Source organism: Apteryx rowi, unplaced genomic scaffold (genome assembly GCF_003343035.1).
Source record: "Apteryx rowi isolate R43461 unplaced genomic scaffold, aptRow1 scaffold_383, whole genome shotgun sequence".
NCBI classification, from domain to species: Eukaryota; Metazoa; Chordata; class Aves; order Apterygiformes; family Apterygidae; genus Apteryx; species Apteryx rowi.
Window position 1 is genome coordinate 741299 of NW_020450341.1, and position 18899 is coordinate 760197.

Below are 18899 nucleotides of genomic sequence, written 5' to 3' on the forward strand. Positions count from 1 at the left end.
TCTCAGGCAGTAACTCGTGGCTTCTCTCCCCCTCTCTGCCCCAGGGAACAGCAACACAGCGGCGTGGGATCAGAAGACATTTCTGGTTTTCAGTAAGTTTAAGCATGAAAATCTCACTATGAATCCACATATTCTCTGAAGTCAAATATTCACTGTCAACCTCAAAAGCTCAGAGATAAATTGTGTTTGTTTTTATTCAATTTTTTCTGCTCTTATAGGAAGTTAAAAGGGCATGAAAACCTCTGACTTTGCACAAGAGGTCATCAGCCTAAAAAGACTGAAACTGCTTGCTAATTGTGACCATGCCTTCTTCCCTACATAAGCGCATTATCCCCAAGGGTCACTTTTCTAACCTTTATTCAGCTAAAGCAGCTGAGGTGTAGCTTCTGAATGCATCCATTAATGCATGGCCTTATTAGTGCATGTGGATGGAGACCCTGGCTTTAAAACCAGCAAAAAAAAGTGCTCAACATCATGCTCAGCCCCTAAGAGTGGACAGTGGGTGAAAGTCTACAAAATGTCTGAACCAAGCTACCATCCCTCTGCTCCAGAGAGGGCTGATCTTGCTCCTGATCCTTCCTGGACCTTCCTGAACCAGGAAGGACCCTTTCCCTGACCTGTCCAAATGCTCATGTAGCCTCTCAGGAAAATTTCCCTGCCCACTCACTCAGCCTCAGAAAATACTCTTTGGTTTGATTTGTGGCTTTTTTTTACTGTTATGTTGGGAGGTTGGCCTAGCTCCTAAAAACTCAGACCAGTGGAAGGGAGTATCTGAGGAGAAAGAAACCTTTCTGTCAGGAGCAGAGATGGAGTCAGGAGCACGCTTGCCACTTTGTGGCACAGTGAGCTGTCAGAGGAGCTCATCCCACCCAGCGGAACTTCATTCTCTGTCTTCTTCTCTGCAAATATTAGATCTGTGCCTTTAGACATGGTAGAGTCTTACATATAACTAAGATAATTCTATGGTTGGGATCAAAATAACTGGCTAAGATTCAGTGTTAAAAGGGGAAAAAATGGTGTTTTTTATAATGCAGTAATTAAAAACCTTGCTATTTACATAATTTAATATCTAGAGAGCAACTAGAAATATTCTGGTATTACATACAAAGATCTTCAGCACTCTAGATGAGTTGTTATCACAAAGGCACCGGGAATGTTAACTTTCTTACAAGTGAGGATTAGATGTTGAGTGTTTTATCTCCCACTGAAAACTAGTTCTGGCTGCAAACACTAGCAGTAGTTAAAAATATGTGTTTATATTTTACAGAAACTCTACATTCTATAGAAAACTACTTCTGATGCCTCCCATACTTGTTGCTGGAACCCCCTGATACTACAGATAAATACTCCCCTGTTTATAACACCGCAGTACTCTTGAGAAATACCAGGACTGTCCTACAGCAAGTCAGAGTAGAATTCAGATGGTTATGAGGAAGAATAAAAAGTACTAAAACTAAAATCTATTTTTAAAAAATTTCAATTATAAGATGGAAGAAGAGAGGACAGACATTGCTAATGTCTGTCTCTAATGTGATTAGAGAGGAACAGAAGTAAGAAAAATTCAATTAGAAAGGTATCGTATTCATATTGTATCTGGCAAGAGGACTATTGGCTTCATTTTACTACCCTTCAGATGGAAGATTCAGAACATATTGTATAGGTTAACAATAAGTTCCTATAGGGACATTCACATTGCATATTGCGGCTAAGGTTTAATTCACAATAATATACACGAGCACCTCAGTATAAGAATAGGCTGACAGAACCATTTACCCATTGTTTCTTTGAGATAATACTTTACACAGGTCAGCAATGTTCAAGATTTTTTTTTGCAAAGTGATCCTTGCTGCTTTATGTACCTCTAAGTGCACACTGTTCAGTGAATCATCTGGCCATGTATTTTCATTACAATTAACTTTCCAAAAGCAAGAGACCAGGGCAAAATAAGGATCCGAGACTATTCTGTCAGCTTTACAGAAAATAGCAAAGACTAAAAAATACTTCAAAGTGAGAGTCACTCACCTGCTCAGTATCTTGATCACTGATTTCTTCAAGGTACTTTTTAAAAGGGTTCGGCTGATAGGGCTCCTCCTTTTTCAGTGTGCTCTTTCCTTTCACCAGCACTGGACGAATGACACCAGGTTTTGTCTTGACCTATAGCACACCCAGGAGAAAAGAGATGGAAATAAAATGAAAAGCTTTAAAATTTGTGGAATATTTGTTAGACAAGTCAATTCCAGTGAGGTTATAMTGACTAGATTTTTTTAAATTTTATTAATATCCTGTTCCACCACCAAAATTATTCAGGTGTCATACTGCTTTTACTATAGATTGTGGACCAAAATGGCAAGAGTTGTTCTGATGCACAGCAGCCTCATCACTGGCATCTGTTTGTTTCTGACATAAAAATAGACACTAGCCGTCAAACTATTGTGTATAGTTTTTGCTGGCTGTTTTTGCTAGCTGCTCAGCTGCATCTTGATAAGTTCATCAAGTCACACTTTATGCACAGCCATGTGTCTGCCTACGCTCTGCAAATTCCATTCTGGACACCTCAAAATGTTAACTGCAAAACAAGGAAGGTCAATGTGTGATGCCGTTACCTTAACTTATACCCAGACAGCAACATACTAGGGGAAAGCACTTCTGGGGGAAAACACCACTTACTGTATACTACATTTTGATAGCATCTTTAGGAATACTTTTGGAAAAGTACAACTTAATAGAATTTAATCAGCATGGATGTGTGATACGCCGCATTTCAGACAAATATGGTTATTTAATTCTTGGTTTGCTACCAGCTAACCAAAAAATTGTCAATTAACTTGTCAATTTGGTACATTTGTGATTTTCAGAATTCTTACAGTAAACTCTGACATGATGGATTGTGGCATAAACTCTAAACAGAGGCTAGGGAATGGTTTTAAAATAGACAACTTGTTTGGTAAGCAAAGAAAAGGGAGGAAAAAGTACATATTCTTGCTGGAATTTGGTAGGTACTGAAGTCCTGTGAAGGTCTATGATTGGATTTAAGCTTTTAAATAACTCAGTTATATTCTTCTCTGTCATGGCTACACAGCAGAAAGTGGGCACTCTTTTGGCACAACTGATAGATAACAACAGGATTGCTACTGAGTTCCTGCTGTCGTTATTGCCCAGCGGGGCAATTCACCCAAACGGAAGTGAGAAATAGGTACTGTCACAGCTTCCCATACTCAGTACCCAGCAGTGTATACAAATGCATAGATTAGATATAGATATATTTATGAGATTTAGACAGTGTACATTTAATAATACCATGCTGCCTATTTACAAGTGCAATGCAACTAAGCAATCTGTTTGGAAAAAAGAGATGCCACTAGGAGGATTTAAGTGTAGGACAAAGGAGACACAAGATATCCTCATTCTATATACAAAGGGAGAGGGACAAAAATGACCTTATACAACTTAAGCAGTCTGGTCAAACGTTCCTGTCCCATTCCTTGCACCAGCAGTGTGGATCATGCACAACCATCTGGATGAAAACTTTTTTCTTTGCAAATTTGGTGCCCGGTTGTGGCCGACTGCACGTGCCACCTGACAGCTAGAGCTGGCACAAAGATGGCTTTGGAAAAAAGCAGCATGGAAAGAGCTGGAGGGAAGATGGCCCCTTGCTGTGGCAGAGTGAGCTTACATTAGCAAAAGCCAGACAGCAAAAGTGAACCTGCAAATGTAATGGAAAAAATACAGGTGATCTGACTGAGGTTTTTCAAATAGCACTATGAAGTTAAGTGTAAAGTGATGCAGCTGAGATTGCTGGATGTATAATGTAAACTGCATTATGGATTACCTTGAAATTAAATCTTCAGGCATCCAGCAAGGATAAGGCAAGAGGGGGGCCTGTTGGAGGGGGAGGGCACAAAAGGCAATAAATGTACCCAGGTCTTGTGCTTTTGCCACTGCCTGGAAGAGAAACTGCAGAGCAGTGACAGGGGGCTGAGCGGAAGATGGTAGAGATGGGAAGGAATGGGGATAACATGTTCCACATGCGTGGGAATAACAACACCCAGGCAGCAAAATATCTTCCCTTGGTTTTGTGTTTTGCCTCTTCCCTCATTCCAAATTTGGGCCCTTTAATGTGTCTCATCAAATAAAAGGAAAAGTATTCAACTGAAAACAAAAAACAATCAAGAAGTGACATTAATTTTGTAAAAAGAGTAATGACCGTCAAGTTGCATTTAAAACTGAGACATTTTGATTACATTATTCAACTTAGTGAAAGATACAATGCTCATTTAATCAACTTATATTCAGGAATTAGTGGCTATTTCTTTGTATGAATCACCACAGAATATATGATTTTTTTTTCCTCTTCAAGACTTCTGAGAAGAGTTTGCAAAAGTGAAGGACTCCTGACTTTCAACACAAAGGTAAATACGAAAATAAAATGAAAGCTGCAGTTGTTGTCAAGTCATCATTGTGCAGACAAAGGACCTGCGGCCTTACTCCCCCGCATCATGTAACTAAGCAATTAAAAGCCCATTGAGGTACCTGAAATCATCAAGGATAAGCTACTCTCTTTATGCAGGAAACCTCTTCCAAAAGCATGCTTTTAAGGAAGCATTTTCTAAACAACATTGTGCACTCAGGTGCTGAATGAACCATACATTTATGTCTGACTCTGCCAATAGCAACAGATATCAGCCAGCAACCAGAATCTGAAACACTTTATTAGCTACCTGCCAAGCTATATGTACACATACACACACACACACACACACACACACACACACATATATATATATATATGTATGTATCTTTGCTCCAAAAATAAAAATGTGAACTCTTCCTCTGCTAGCAGATGTCACAGCTGGCAGTGCTAAGAAGCAAGCTAAGACTCAAATTTGCCAGGAAAGGTTTTGGCCTTCCAACATCAACACTGAGAAATTATAAATAATTATTATTATTTAGCAATAATAGTTGCTAAATTATTACTCTAGCAATGCACTGCCATGGCTATGGCCCTATTAGCAAATTAAAGACAATTTGCTAATACAAATAATTTGCTAAGGCACAAGCTCAAGTACCGACTTGGAGTCAGCATGCTCCCTGGCACAATTTTGGCCCAGGCCAGCAAGCACACAGTGGCCAGGGACAAATCAGAAGATAGTGTGGGCCAGGGCACCTCTCAGTAGGCGGTACAGACGTGGTCACCCTGTTTGGGGATAGATAGAAGATATTTGGTGGCATGAAAACGAGCCGGGCTTGGTGTTCATCCTGAAAGTCAGAGAACTGAGCTTCTTGCCAGCAGGTTTATGTGCATGTTCACCTCTCATTTCCTCCACTGTTATCATGGCACTAGTTGTCTCTCAGAGCTTGCTTAGAACTATTTCTTCCCAAGAGCCGCAAGTGATTAAGGTCCCAGCTGCAGCCCCATTTCTCTCAGCTGAGATCTTCTGGGTCCCATGTTTCTCCTGCCTGAGTCACTGTTGCTTCCTCTTATTCAGAGCAGATTCCCAAAATACACTGTTCCAGATACCCCTTTGGCACCTACCAAAGACTGCGTTCACTCTGTGTGATGCTCTGTGTTGCTACATAGACATTAAGTCATCCTGGACACCTGAACAGCTTGCCTGTAAACAAGAAAGTTGTTTCTTGATGCTTTACAAAGGATTGCCTTTTTAGTGTATTTTTAGTCCAGTGCTGTTCTGAAGCAGCTTGTCACCAGATAAACAATTAACAAAAATATGGCATGATCAGACAAAAATATTTAACAACACAGGAGAGCTAGCCTTAGGATAAAAGACATAGCTCTTTCTTTTCCATTCTGCTCTGAGTCCACTGATAAATAGCAAACACTGAGTCCTTTTGTTTGCCTGCATACCTTTTATATTCAGCTCTTCTATACAGATGGTTTCTTACACTCTTAGAAGCCTTCTGCTTCAAGGGGGGTAACTAAAGATTACCCTCACAAAGAGCAACCATTTCCAGTCCTTTTCAACAAACTCTTTAGACAGTTTTGGGGAAAGGGAGCCTGAGGTGGACGGGGAACACAGCAAGCCCCAGCCGGTGCTGTCATCTTCTGTAAGCACTGAGAAGCCCAAATCATCTGAGGAACCACTAAGGTTCCTCTAAAATATCGAGACCATCTGTTTTCAGATAGCAACAAACTGGCTCCCTGGTCATGAAGGGGCATTAGTTTCCACAGTCAGCAAAAGATGCTTTTTACTCTTATAATACAAAGACATATGCCTCATCTAGTTGAATTATGAATCACTTTAAAATACTACTCTGTTATTTCTCTTGTGCCACAAACTAATCTTCACAGAGGGAAATATGTTATTGAACATATTAGTTTATATTTATGCACCATTATAAAAACCCTACATTTGCAATAATGCAATAAAACATTCCACGTAGTCAGTCAGGTTACAGTAAAGTTCTTCTTTAGTGTATTTGAAGGTGTGAAGGCATATCTCCCTCTGGCTAAATTGTAAATTATTCACATCACTTTGAAAAGCCTAGGAAGGAAGAACAATTATTTTCTCCACTTGCATGCTGAAGCAGCAGCAGGACTTGCACCGGAGCACACAGAACAAGGACGATCACCTCTGAAATTCAGGTTGTGTTTATTTTTGTTCATATTGAAATACTTGCCTTTCAAGAAATAGAAGAATTTTTCAATAAGATGTCTACAGATGTATACTGTATAATGCTTTCCACTGACTCACTGCTAAACTAAAGCAATACTAAAATCAAAGGCAGATTTAGTCCCAATCCTTTTCCATTCCACTCATAGCGCAGGGACATGTCTTTTCCTCTTTTAAAAAGATGGAGAAAAGGGACAGACTTACAGTAAGAGTAGTGTGGAAGAAGGCCTCATTTCTGCTGCTCTCCCAGGGGAGGGACTGGCAAAGGGAGAACATTCGTCCCAGCTCTGCTCCCTGCTCAGGCCGGTGGCAGGGATGAGGAGAAGGGCAAGCCCTTAGCACTGAYGCTGCTCTCCCTCTGCTCCCCTTTCCGCTTCCCTCCCTTCCTTTAGGAAACTTCTTTAGCATGTTTAAGTTCCATTCACCAACATTTTCCTATCAAGAATCTGCTTCATTTCCTAACTTACTGTGCGATGTTTCTGTACAGACCGCTCCTCAGCACAGCTGAAACATTTCATATCAGCAATGCCTGTCTCTCAGTACTTGACAAAGTATAGATGTGGTCTCACAAAAGCGGCCGCCTTCTGGAAGTCATTCACCAACGCTCAAAGGCTATGAAATCCTGTTAGGCGGTAGGTGATCAGCAAAAGAAGAAATGCACCCCGTACCCTGATTATACACTGGGACTGCCAATTATATTTGATGCCTTTCTGACCTGCAGTGGGTCTCAAAAAGTGCTGAATTTAGTATAATTTTACTTTAAAGCAATCGTGTCATAATTCTTAGGGTTTAGTATTCTCATCCATAGTTTAATTTATTTCATGGAGCTTTGGGCTCAACAGCTTTAAACGTAGGAAAGACAGGGACCTCAATAATATCTGCACTTCAGAATGGATGAATTAGAGAAAAATCACTTTGAGCTATCAAGTCACATCCAAAACACCCCAGAACTGATTAAGCTGTAGAAATACATATAGATATCAACTTGAACGCTCTGGCTTTGACTCCTGGATCATGAAGATCATTACCTATTTTTCTCTCATGTTTCTCTTCCTTTTAAAACATTTCAAATCATTTTATTCCTGTGCTCCATCCAGCCTCAAGACCCTATCCGCAATTCCTTGATAGGCAAGAAATTGCATTGTGTTCTTTCTGTTACTTTCATTTAAACCTGTTCGCAAAATACAGAAATACCATTCTGTTTCAGCTCTGCATGTAAATATGACTCCTCTCCTGCTATTTCTGAATATACATATCTTTTGATGAATCTTTCCACTGCGTACTCAAAACCAGGGATGACCGATGGAGCATTGTAATGAACGAAAAAGACCTAGAAATATGGTACTAAGATATGGAAGACTAGCCCTGGGTGAATTTTATCTTATTTGCCTGACGTATACAGAAATGATAACTAGACTATTGCATGTGGTGTTAGTGTTCTAGTATGGCCTTGCACTTTGTTATCATGATTCACTCACAATCACCTTTTAAAAGAGTTTAGAAAACCTGTCTATACAGATCACAATGACAGTCTCAATTGCTCGCACATAGGTTGGATGAAAGTCTCTTCAGTGAGAGATATGAACACAACATTTTTAGTCACCATAAATAATTGTTTCCTGGTATAGCCAGTCAGAGCCTTCACAAGACGAGAAGTGATTGATTGAATCATAAACACTGCAAAATACCTGACTCAAAATGTTACTATGGGAGAATGGTCCATTAACAGAGATCACAGTGTGCCCAGAAAAAAACACTCCTACCTGAGCAAAAATTCACACACAAGAATTCCTCTGCAGTGAGCTCAGTTTAAAACAGGTGAAACAAAATATAGAGTTAAATAATTAAAATAGTTATTAAAAATAAAAATAGTTATTAATAGTTATTAATAGTTATTAAAAATTAAAAGGAGCATGCTTATACGTGACCAGAATACTGCTAAAGACATTAGAGTTTCAGAGAAAGTGTGTATCAATTTCTAAGAAGACTGAGATCAAAAAATTCTGCGATATTTAAAGAGAGTGTAAAAGTGGCAATTAGAAATGAGAAAAGGAATAATGGGGAAAAGGTTCCAAAGCTTGAAAGTTTTATTCGAATATGGTCTACAGAAAACAGAAGATCTGGCCATCTAAAACATAATAGATTAGACCAAAAAAGGCTTTGAGGAATATCCTGCTAAATTTCTTTAGTACTAAAAGCGTGTTATGTTGTCTATAGGGCCAATAGATAATCAAGACATAAAAAGATGCACTAAGAAGAAGAGACCAAGGCTGAAAATGAATTCTTCACTTCAGTTTTCTTCATGGGATGACTTAAGGAGGTTCTCATGTTGGCAAGGAAACAACTCAGAAGAACTGACAGTTCTGTACAGTACTGAATATAATTCTATGCAAATATTGGTTTACTGCTCAGTAGAAGTAAAAAGAACCAAATAAAATATTAGGAATTGTTAAGAAAGAAGTAGAAATACCAATAGAGAACCTTATCACTCCATTGCATAAATAGGTGTTGTGTTCAGAGCTACACAAGAGCAGCTTATGGTTTTAGTTTCCCAATCCCAAAAACAAAAACTTGAAAAAGATACAGAAAAAGGCAACAAGGATGTTCAAAGATATGGGACAGTGTCCATACTTCTCGAAGAGAGATAAAATGGTTTCATCTCTTCAGCGTGCAGAAGAGGTGACTGAAAGAGCATTATGGTTAATATCTAGAAAATCATGAATGTCACTCAGAAAGTGAAAAAAGAACATTTAATTATTCACCGTTTCTCTCAGAACAAGAACTGAGGGCAAGCAGTTGGTTTAAAACAAAGAAAGAAAGTACTATTTCACACATTGCATAATTTAAAAGTAGATCTTGYTGCTACAGAGTATTGTAGAGACCAAAGTATAACAAGGTTCAGAAAGTAACTTGAAAGACAAATTGCTCAGAGATTACTTAACCGAAAAATTTGATTCAGGAACTCCCTAAAATTCCATTAGCTGAAATATAATGGGGAAAATCTCTTACACGTCTCATTATTTCTCTACGCATTCATTAGTGGCCATGATCACTAGGACAGTCTATGTGACTTCTCCTCTGACTCTTGTTCAGAAAGTTTGGCCCCAAGGGGACTAAAATGTGGTCAGAACTCAAATGAAAATCTGGTACATAATCTTCCTTTCTTTGTTTATTTTTATTCTTGCTTTTCACCAAGGTTTGTATCTTTGATTTAAACCATCTTGTATGAAAAAATAGGATGGCAGAATGTTGTTGTATATAAACATAATTGTACAAAAGGGAACATTAAAAGTGGCTGTAGACAGCAGTAGATTGTCAAGTTACCATATGTTTCAGGACTCAGTAAGGTTCTCTGGTTTGTCATTTGGTCCACTGTATTTACAAATATGATCACTATATTAAAACAGGGCTCTGTATTCAGTACAGAGGAAAGCAATGCAACTCTGTAGGAGCAACGCAACTTTGTAGGAGAATATTGACTGCACCTTCCTTCAAAGGGCTAAGGAGGGAAACAATAATTACTATAGATTTTTTGCTTCTCCAAATTTTGAGAAACGGCATAGCACAGCTGTGCAATACATACCAGCTGACTCTCTGTCACCATAGGTGCCGATTTGTAAAGACTGGCCTGCAAAAAGTAAGTATATACAATATTATATACAATATCATAGTGCTTATAGTAATGATGGAAGAACGTAACCCAAAAGGATAAGTGTTTTCACTGATGATTAATGGTTCCTGAAAAACAGCAAAAGTAATGCATTCACAATTGTCATTTCAGTTATATTTTTCTGAGGCCTGTTTTAAGAGAAGTAAAAACACATAGACAACAGTATGTTTAGGTACAGAAGCTTTTATCACTGATGTAATGACATGCAATCGGTAAGGGAAGTTAAAATATTATCATTCACGGTTTATCTCTAGATATAAATAGAGGTACTTTTTTCAAAGTGTAACAAAATTCCACTTTTTCATCTTTAAAGAAAAAGTAAATCCTGACATTTCTGAACACACCATTGTTTGTTACTTTGCAACATCAATATTATTAATACTATCAAACAGTATGGACAACTCAGTCCAGTCTTCTCATCCTCTGACTTTACAATATGAAAAACATAACAACCCTATCCAGGCTTTACATTTTCTGAGTATGCATTGAACAGCAGAAGCCCTATTTTCAAAGTATAGACAAATTTGTTGAATGCAGTGCATTTATATGTGTTTGTGAGATAGTCACACGCCACATGTTTATTTGCCCTCACTGCTGTGGGGTACAGGATTTCTGGTGCACTGATAAGCTCCCTCAAGCTCCATAGGATTCTGCTGGATAACCCAACACTTCTGTACAAATAACATGTCCTTCCTTAATGTAGGTATGGTTTGGAGGCCCTGAGACTCTAAAATGTGAATGTTCTCTAATACAGTGGTAAAAAAGCACTAGCTATAATGGTTAGGCTTGATGTAGTTGTGGTTGTAGTAAAGACAGGCCAGTGCAGTCAGAGCCTGTGCCCTTGTGGAAGGGCTACTACAGTGGGAGTAGACAGAGATGCACCAGCATAAAATGGTGAATGGGACTGTATCAAAGACCTTCAATGGTTTAAAAATTGTTAAATTAAAACTGTAGTACTTGATTTTCAACTGGTACAAAATGCTGTAACTTCACTAAAGTCAGGCCTTTTTCAGGAATTTTTATACACTCCCTTGCAAATTTTACAGTTATTTATGGCTATAAAAAAGATACAAAGTGGATGTAAAGTCAAGGAGTCATCGAGACAAAGGTCAATCAACGCCATTTTAATTTTTAAATGGCAAGCTATTTCAGCATGTTTGTGTCGTCTTCTACTCCATATAACACTTTAGCAAGATGACAGATTTTGCTGTCCCTGACTGATAAACAATTTGAATTTTTTTTCTTTTAACCAAGAACACACTCTAGGCTGCTTTTCAACAAGCACCCAATATCAGACGTCATACATACAAAAAGAAATAATTATATTGATAAATTGCCATATTAATCTTTTCCAGTAAAATGAATTCAGCTGAATAAACACAAGCCTACTTCAGGAAAAAAAAAAAAGATTTGCTAAAAGATAACTGACTGAAAATCATATCTCCAAGACAGTTCAATGACCCAACGTGGGACAGGAAGCTTCTTGGGGGATTGATATTATGATAGCAGACATCCTTACAACATTCAGCTATTTCTATCAGAGAAATTATTTGATTGGCTGAAAATAGACATCTTGTTTTAAAACAGACATCTTGCACTTACTATTAAGTAACATTGGCCCCTGGGCTATATCTCTGCTAATCAAGGAAAGAGAGCAAACACACGGGCTCAGGCTTTGGCCTGGGATCGTCCTTTCTGTTTAATTATTAGCACACTAACTTGCATGATTTTGGTCCACCCCTCTTCAAGAGAGTCCTCCAGCATGGTACGGACGATACCAGGGAGCATACTGCTCCCCTTGGGCTGTTGGGGTGAAACCACCAGGGGTGTTGTTTTGAAGGATCCTTTTGAGGGGAGGGAAAAGAAAGGGAAAGGGAAAGGGAAAGGGAAAGGGAAAGGGAAAGGGAAAGGGAAAGGGAAAGGGAAAGGGAAGAACTCTATAGAAAACCCCTACCCTGGGCCCTCACCCTCAGGGCCCTCTGAGGAGGTGCCTGGCAGACGACAACCCTGGCATGGTTTATCTTCTAGAATAGAAATAGTCTTTACGCGTTATACCAAGGTGGCAAAGCAATCCATGGGGGTGTAAGTTAGCTACCAGGGTGGTTCGGGTCACCCTGCCATCCCTCGGGCTCCCCAGTGCCCCATGCGATGCCAGTGGATGCAAGGGAGAGGCAGGACCGCAGCAAGGCTTGGGGACCACTGCACCATGGATGAACTGCAGCAGCCTTCAGGGGAAATTACAGCTCAGGACTGAGGAAGAAAGGATACCACAGGAAAGGAAGCTACCCCAGACACAATACAGGGCACGAAAGGCAGATTGTGTTAGAAACATTCAGAAAATCAGGCCTTTTGCCTGCATAGAATTTAATGATATTCCTTTAAGCCTAAAAGCTCCCTTAATGACTGTAGCCATTTTCCTAAAAATCATAATAAGTTATAGCAGGGTACCACTTTTATATATATGTATATGGAGACCAAACATAGCATAATTAACACAGGCAGAAAGGTTGTTCATGAGAATGGTTATCTAAAGAGATGCTAGTAAAAAGCATGTAAAAGATTTTAAGAGTAATCTGGTTTGCTGTCTGACATGAAAAAAATCAACGCATTTGTACAACTTATAAGAAAAGTTAGCCTGCCCACAACCCTCTCCATTATTGCTGCACAGATTTTTTTAATATTAATCTGTTTCAGTTATCTGGAAATTTCCAAGGGAAATTGGGAAGGAAAAGTCTGTGAAGGTGATTTTGTAAGCAAAAAAATCCTAAATGTATCATTAAGCGCGTAAATTGGATGCTTGAATTTATGCTGTGAAGGTATACGTCAGGCAAAATTACCAACAGACACACACTGAAGAGATCATAGATATGATGGATTTAGAGCAGTGGTAAAACATTTCAAGTCTCAATGGCCAGTGCCCTGACCTCCTCACTCCATACTAGAGGTATGACATACCTCATGTCATGAGTAGATGCCAGTGTCTGCTACATACCGACTCCTCTAGCGTAGCAGGAAGATGAGGAGCCATACAAAATTAGATATTTCTGCATGCAAAACTTAAAGGCATTATAAAAGTACTTACATATCTGGTTTCACGTCCAGCTGCTCTCTGCAGCGTTCTTGACACCTGCATACAAAATAAACACACATTAAGAGCAAAGAATTTAGGAGCAACTCAGAGAGATTTTCATAATTGTGACAAGTTATTAATTGCTCAAATCCCAGAAAACTTCAGTTTGAAGTTGCCCAGAAAGATTCATGAGATACATGAGAATAAGGTTATTAAAGTTTTCCTTTAAATGTTTATAGTTGAAATTACTATTTCATTTTTACTGCTCAAAACTGTGACAAAATTTCATCATGCTCTACTAAAGCTGACCTTTAAGTTATCTCTGAGGACACTCACAATAAAATACTTGTTAATAGACATCCACAGGTGTGGTTGGCCCATAAGATTTAACTTACATTTGCTCACAAAATAGCCTAGAACTGACATTCTTTCATTTTCTCATTTGCAAGAAATTGCTTTCATCTGACTCTTCTCCTAATTCATGCTATTTCTAAGCATTTATATGTAACACACTTTTTTATTCCCACCTGTGACTCTCTTTTACCCTTGGTTTAAATGTTTTAACCTCTTATTCCGAAGTCTTCACAACCTTTAGTTTTGTACCCTACACCGCATCCTGTTAAGCTCACTTTTTTTTCCCCTTTATTTGATTTACTTATTGCTAACTGATGCCTTTCCACCCAAGGGAGTACACCCAAGGAAGATGGTTTTGGATGCTGTAGCTCAGAAGTCCAGCTTGGTAGTAGTATCTTAACCACACTGAATTCAGTGTGGGCCTTGGAAAACATTTCCTCAATACAAGTCTCTGTCTGCTTTCTCAGCCACTGTCCTATATCCCTCTTTCAGTTGACTGAAGCCTGATTCACCACTGCACACTATCTGACAGAAGTAACTCCAAAAAATGAAAATTAAGTTTGAAAAGTATATAAAATATACACATTCAAGAATTCTGCTTCTGTGCCCTATTTTTGCATAGTTGACTGGACATTGTGTAGAAGACGTTGAGTTTATTGACTTGGAAAGGTTTTTGATGCATCCCTCTGCCAAAAATACTTTTCCTCCAATTTTCATTTGGATTTCTGCCACTTTCACTTTCCTGTAGCTGCCCACACCAAGTTAAATCTATCTGGGGCAAATAGAGTATAGATTCATCCTCTCTTGGTTAGTCATCCTTCTGAACCCAGAAGTCACACCAATAGAGTTTATTTCAATCAGAAGTTTAACACCAATATAGAAAGTTGTCCCTGCATCTCACTACCTGTTTCTGAGTTATCCACGGTGAATGGATGTAGCAGACAGATTCTGCTGTGAGTGACCAGAGTTAAAAGGAAATTAGCACTTAAGAGCTTCTATTTATTCATTTGAATGATCTCTGTATTTGAAAACCTATACTGAATATGAATAAAATTTTGTTCTGAAACATGTTTTCAATCACTGAAGCTAGAATCCTTGCCTCTTCTGCAGTAATGACCCACAGATGGGACAAAATCTGGGCCAGAGATTCTGCAATGCGGAAGGCAAGGTATGAAGCATTTCTTCCTCGTGGATCCTAGCCTCTGAGATTTTAATAGACAGCTTCTCTTTCATAATATGTCTACTTCTGACTTTGGGAAAGCATCCTGCAATAGAGACTGCAGTGGCTCCAGCATTACAGCTCTGTCCTTCCACGTCTTTTAAAACACCAAACACTTCCACTGATGTTGCATCCTTTAACTGAAGCTTTCTGTTGTCTTTACAGTCATGATTTGATTTGCTTTGATGGCCACCCAGATAGATTTTTTTGATGTGCAGGCAGTCTCATTCACTTACCTTGCCAACATCTGACTCTGTGGTCATCTGCAAGAAACTTGGAGAAGATTCACATCGACGCTGAAAAATGATTTTCAACAGAGCACAGAATTCATTAGTGATGAGCAGAAAAGAGAGGAATAGAAAGTCAATCTCACATACTGATGGATTACCATAGGCAATGGATCCTGTAGGACCTGATCAATGACAGCACATAACTCTTCTGTTTGTTGTCTGAGTTGGGCAGGGGAGCACATCTGACAAAGGAAGAAGCATCACTCAATTAGCCTTTGCTTTGTATTTTCAAATAAACATTTGGAAGAGATTTGGATGAGATATAACAGTATTACCTCTGAAAGAGTGTCCAAAGTGGTGCCTTCAGTCACAGCAGTCTGGGGTGGCTCTTCTAATGCCTACAGTCAAAAAGATTTCATTGTTACACTAAGTTCAAAATTAAAGAAAACAAGCAAACAAACACTTTTTGCAATATTGCACTTCCATATATGGACCTTTTCATTTGACCAGGGAAAGATGGAAAAAAAAAGAAATTACAAGTCTAGTAAGATTCTTCAGGTTATTATCCTCTGATCCTGAATTAGAGGGTTTTTTTGCAAAGAGTGAGAATTTCATGGAAAGTAAAGCTGGGTGAATTTTCTTTATGTTTTGAGATCAGAAACTACCAGCTTAATTTGTCCTCTCCTTTGATAATGCAACCCCTCCGGAGCATGCAGCACAGTGAATGTGCGCCATGCGCCATGGAGGCAGTAGGTGTCTGCCCGCTACGCAGCGTCAGAGGAAAACTGTTGGCCATAGGCAGGGGGACAAGGCAGCGGTCCAAGCATCGGGGAGGCTTCTTAGTTTCCTTCAGTAGTTGCTTTCTTTAAAAAGTGCCAACTGATAACGATTCCATGTGGCAACAAATACAGTGCTTCATGTTTTTGAATTTTAGCCTGAAATCAAATTTATATAAAGGGAAATGTGTGCTATAGACTTGTTCTATCATGCTAAAATGACTGGCCTGAGCAAGTACCTTGTACAACGTCCATAAACTCTCCAAAACAAAACAAAGGTTTCTTTGTGTTTGAATATATCTCCAGCCTTCCAACACCCATACTTGGATCAAGTTTGAGACTAGTGGGAATCAGTCTGCAGATCCCTCAGCTTTATCAGGAAATTCAGAACACCCACAAAAGCCAAACTTCACTTCAGCACTCAGTTCCCTTTTAATCTTCTTCCAGAGTCTGTGAGGCACACTCTCACTGCCATCACCCATTTTTGCTTTGAAACCATTTTCAAATGGACTCCATGCCAAGACCAAAAATTACTCTGGAATCTTGCTGATGCCTGAAGTTGGACTACAGGGGAGGGATTGGCAGGGTTTGTGCATTTTTTTGTTTAACACATTATGTTTTTCTGAAGTTTCATTTTATTAGTTATATGCAAAAATAAATTACAATAAAAGCAAAAAAGAGTGTTCCTGTAAAGCTAGGAACACTCCACTTTTTCAGGCATGTGGGATTCTGGGGCAACAAACTGATCTCAGTGTGGTGCATATCAAGGCTGCCAATCGCAGAAGACATAAACAGAGCTGAAAAGAAAATTGCAGAATATTTAACAAAAAGAAAATAAACATGTCATGAAGTAATTCTTTTTGAATGTAATTTTACCGAGTACAGGGTTTATTTTTCTCTTCTTGCCCAGCTATTGACAGCATACTCTAGGTATTCAAAACTGAAAAAGTAGTGATAGTTTACCTTTGTTATTATTTTTAATACCACCCACAAATAATTCTGCCATCACAGAAGCACATTTATGGAACACTATGTCTTATATCAGAGAGTACAGTAAGAAAAATAAAGAGGTAGTTTCTTCTCAAACACTTTTCTTCCCTCCCTTCCAACTCTAGAGAAACCTGTGGCTCTTAGAGTAGTTGTAATTCGAAAGGAAAAAAATAAAAGAATGATGTAGGTCCTTAAAATTATTTCTGACATGCAGAAATTAATTTCACCTTATCCTGAGACAGAAGATGAAGAGATTAACCTCTCTCTCATCTCTGCTATCTTATGGCTGCTACCCAGCAAAATTCACAGATCAACGGATGGATCTGTAGAAGAGGACAGTATGGAAGGCTCAGTGTTACACTCCAGTACTTTGTACCCAGTTCAGCTCCAGCTTGAATGAAATCCTCCTGGAAAACATAAAATGACGTTGTAAAATGTAAAATGAAGTGGAAGAGTCATTCCAGTTCCTATTAGGGCCATGATTCTTGTATGAGATAAGTCTGAATGTGAATGAGAAAAAACAACCTATTTCACTAAGAAATTTTAATCAATCACACATTCAGAATGGAGAATTTGCTAAGCTTTTCCAAAAAAAAAAAAACCCCAAGAAATCAGTAGGGTAATGAGCATAAATTAATCATTGAGAAAAAATATATATTTCTCTTTATATTTGCTTCACCAAGACAATGGCAAAGGCTGAACACACTTGAAGGTAGAAACAGTTACCCAGAAGCTATTAAGGAGTCTTTCTAGAAGAGCTATAGCCACATACACAAGTCTGTGTTAAGAATCAAGACTTTTTGGAGCCTGGACAATTTAAGTACAAAATGTCCATTGCTTTCAGTAGAAATTGGGATCGCAAATATCTTTGAAGCTTGGAGCCTACATTTACAGAAGAACTCAGCTGAGTGCAGCAGCAAGGACTCTGAATTCAGCAGTCCCTCTGAAATGCTACCCCAATGTAGTGGCCATTCTAGAGAAATTTGCAGTGTTCTTTTTCCTTTTTTAATCTTTGGGGAGAAAAAATTTAAAGTGATCCACCTAGTTTCTTTCCTTGTGTTTTATCTCTTTTTTTCCATGTGAACAGTCTGAGTCCTCCAAATAAAGAGAAGAAATAAAGAGAACTAGATTTCAGGCATACTTAGTGTCTCTACAAGAAATGGCTATGCTTAACATGTTGGTACCTTTTCAAAATGCAGCTCAATATTTTTTTCCAACAATGTCTTCTTTTTACATTTCCACATAGAGAAAAATATAAGATTAAAAAAGTACTACTGGCATTTCTAAACTCATTACTGGACTTATCATACAATAATGTTATGATTAATTTAGAGTATTAGTGTTATCAGCAGTACTGTTGATTAGTGCTATCAATGGTATTCAAGCTTTGCTCCTTATGCTGATGGTCTGACAATACCAAAAGCGGAACATTCTTATTTAGACATTCCAATTTTTTGATTATATATGGAAAACAATAGTGGGACCACAATTTAAAAGAATAGTGTAATTTAGAGAGTAAAAGTGTGTTTATGACAGAATTTAAATGTGCAGATGAAATAGCCACTTGCTGAACTGTTAATTTTATCCTCGTGAAAGGCAACTTTGGGGGTGTGATGCATACATGCCATTGATGTCAGTGATGACTACAATGCCTCCCTCCTCTTTCCCCCAAGCTATTTGATTGCTACAGCTCTATCAGAGCAGAAATGTTACTGGTAAAAGATCCCAATATTTTGGTAAAAGAATGAGAGGTCTTGACAAAATGCATAAAATCTTGAATGTTGTTTTATCCACCAATGAACCACATCAATCATAGGAAAAAAAAATCACCAAATACTGTAAGCTGTATCTGCCACAGTTTCCTTCTTACTGTGTGACTCACCAAAACCCTGTGCGGAACAAAGCATAGGAAGTTTTTCTCTTTTATTTCTCTTGCATAATTTTCCCGTCAAAATATTTTC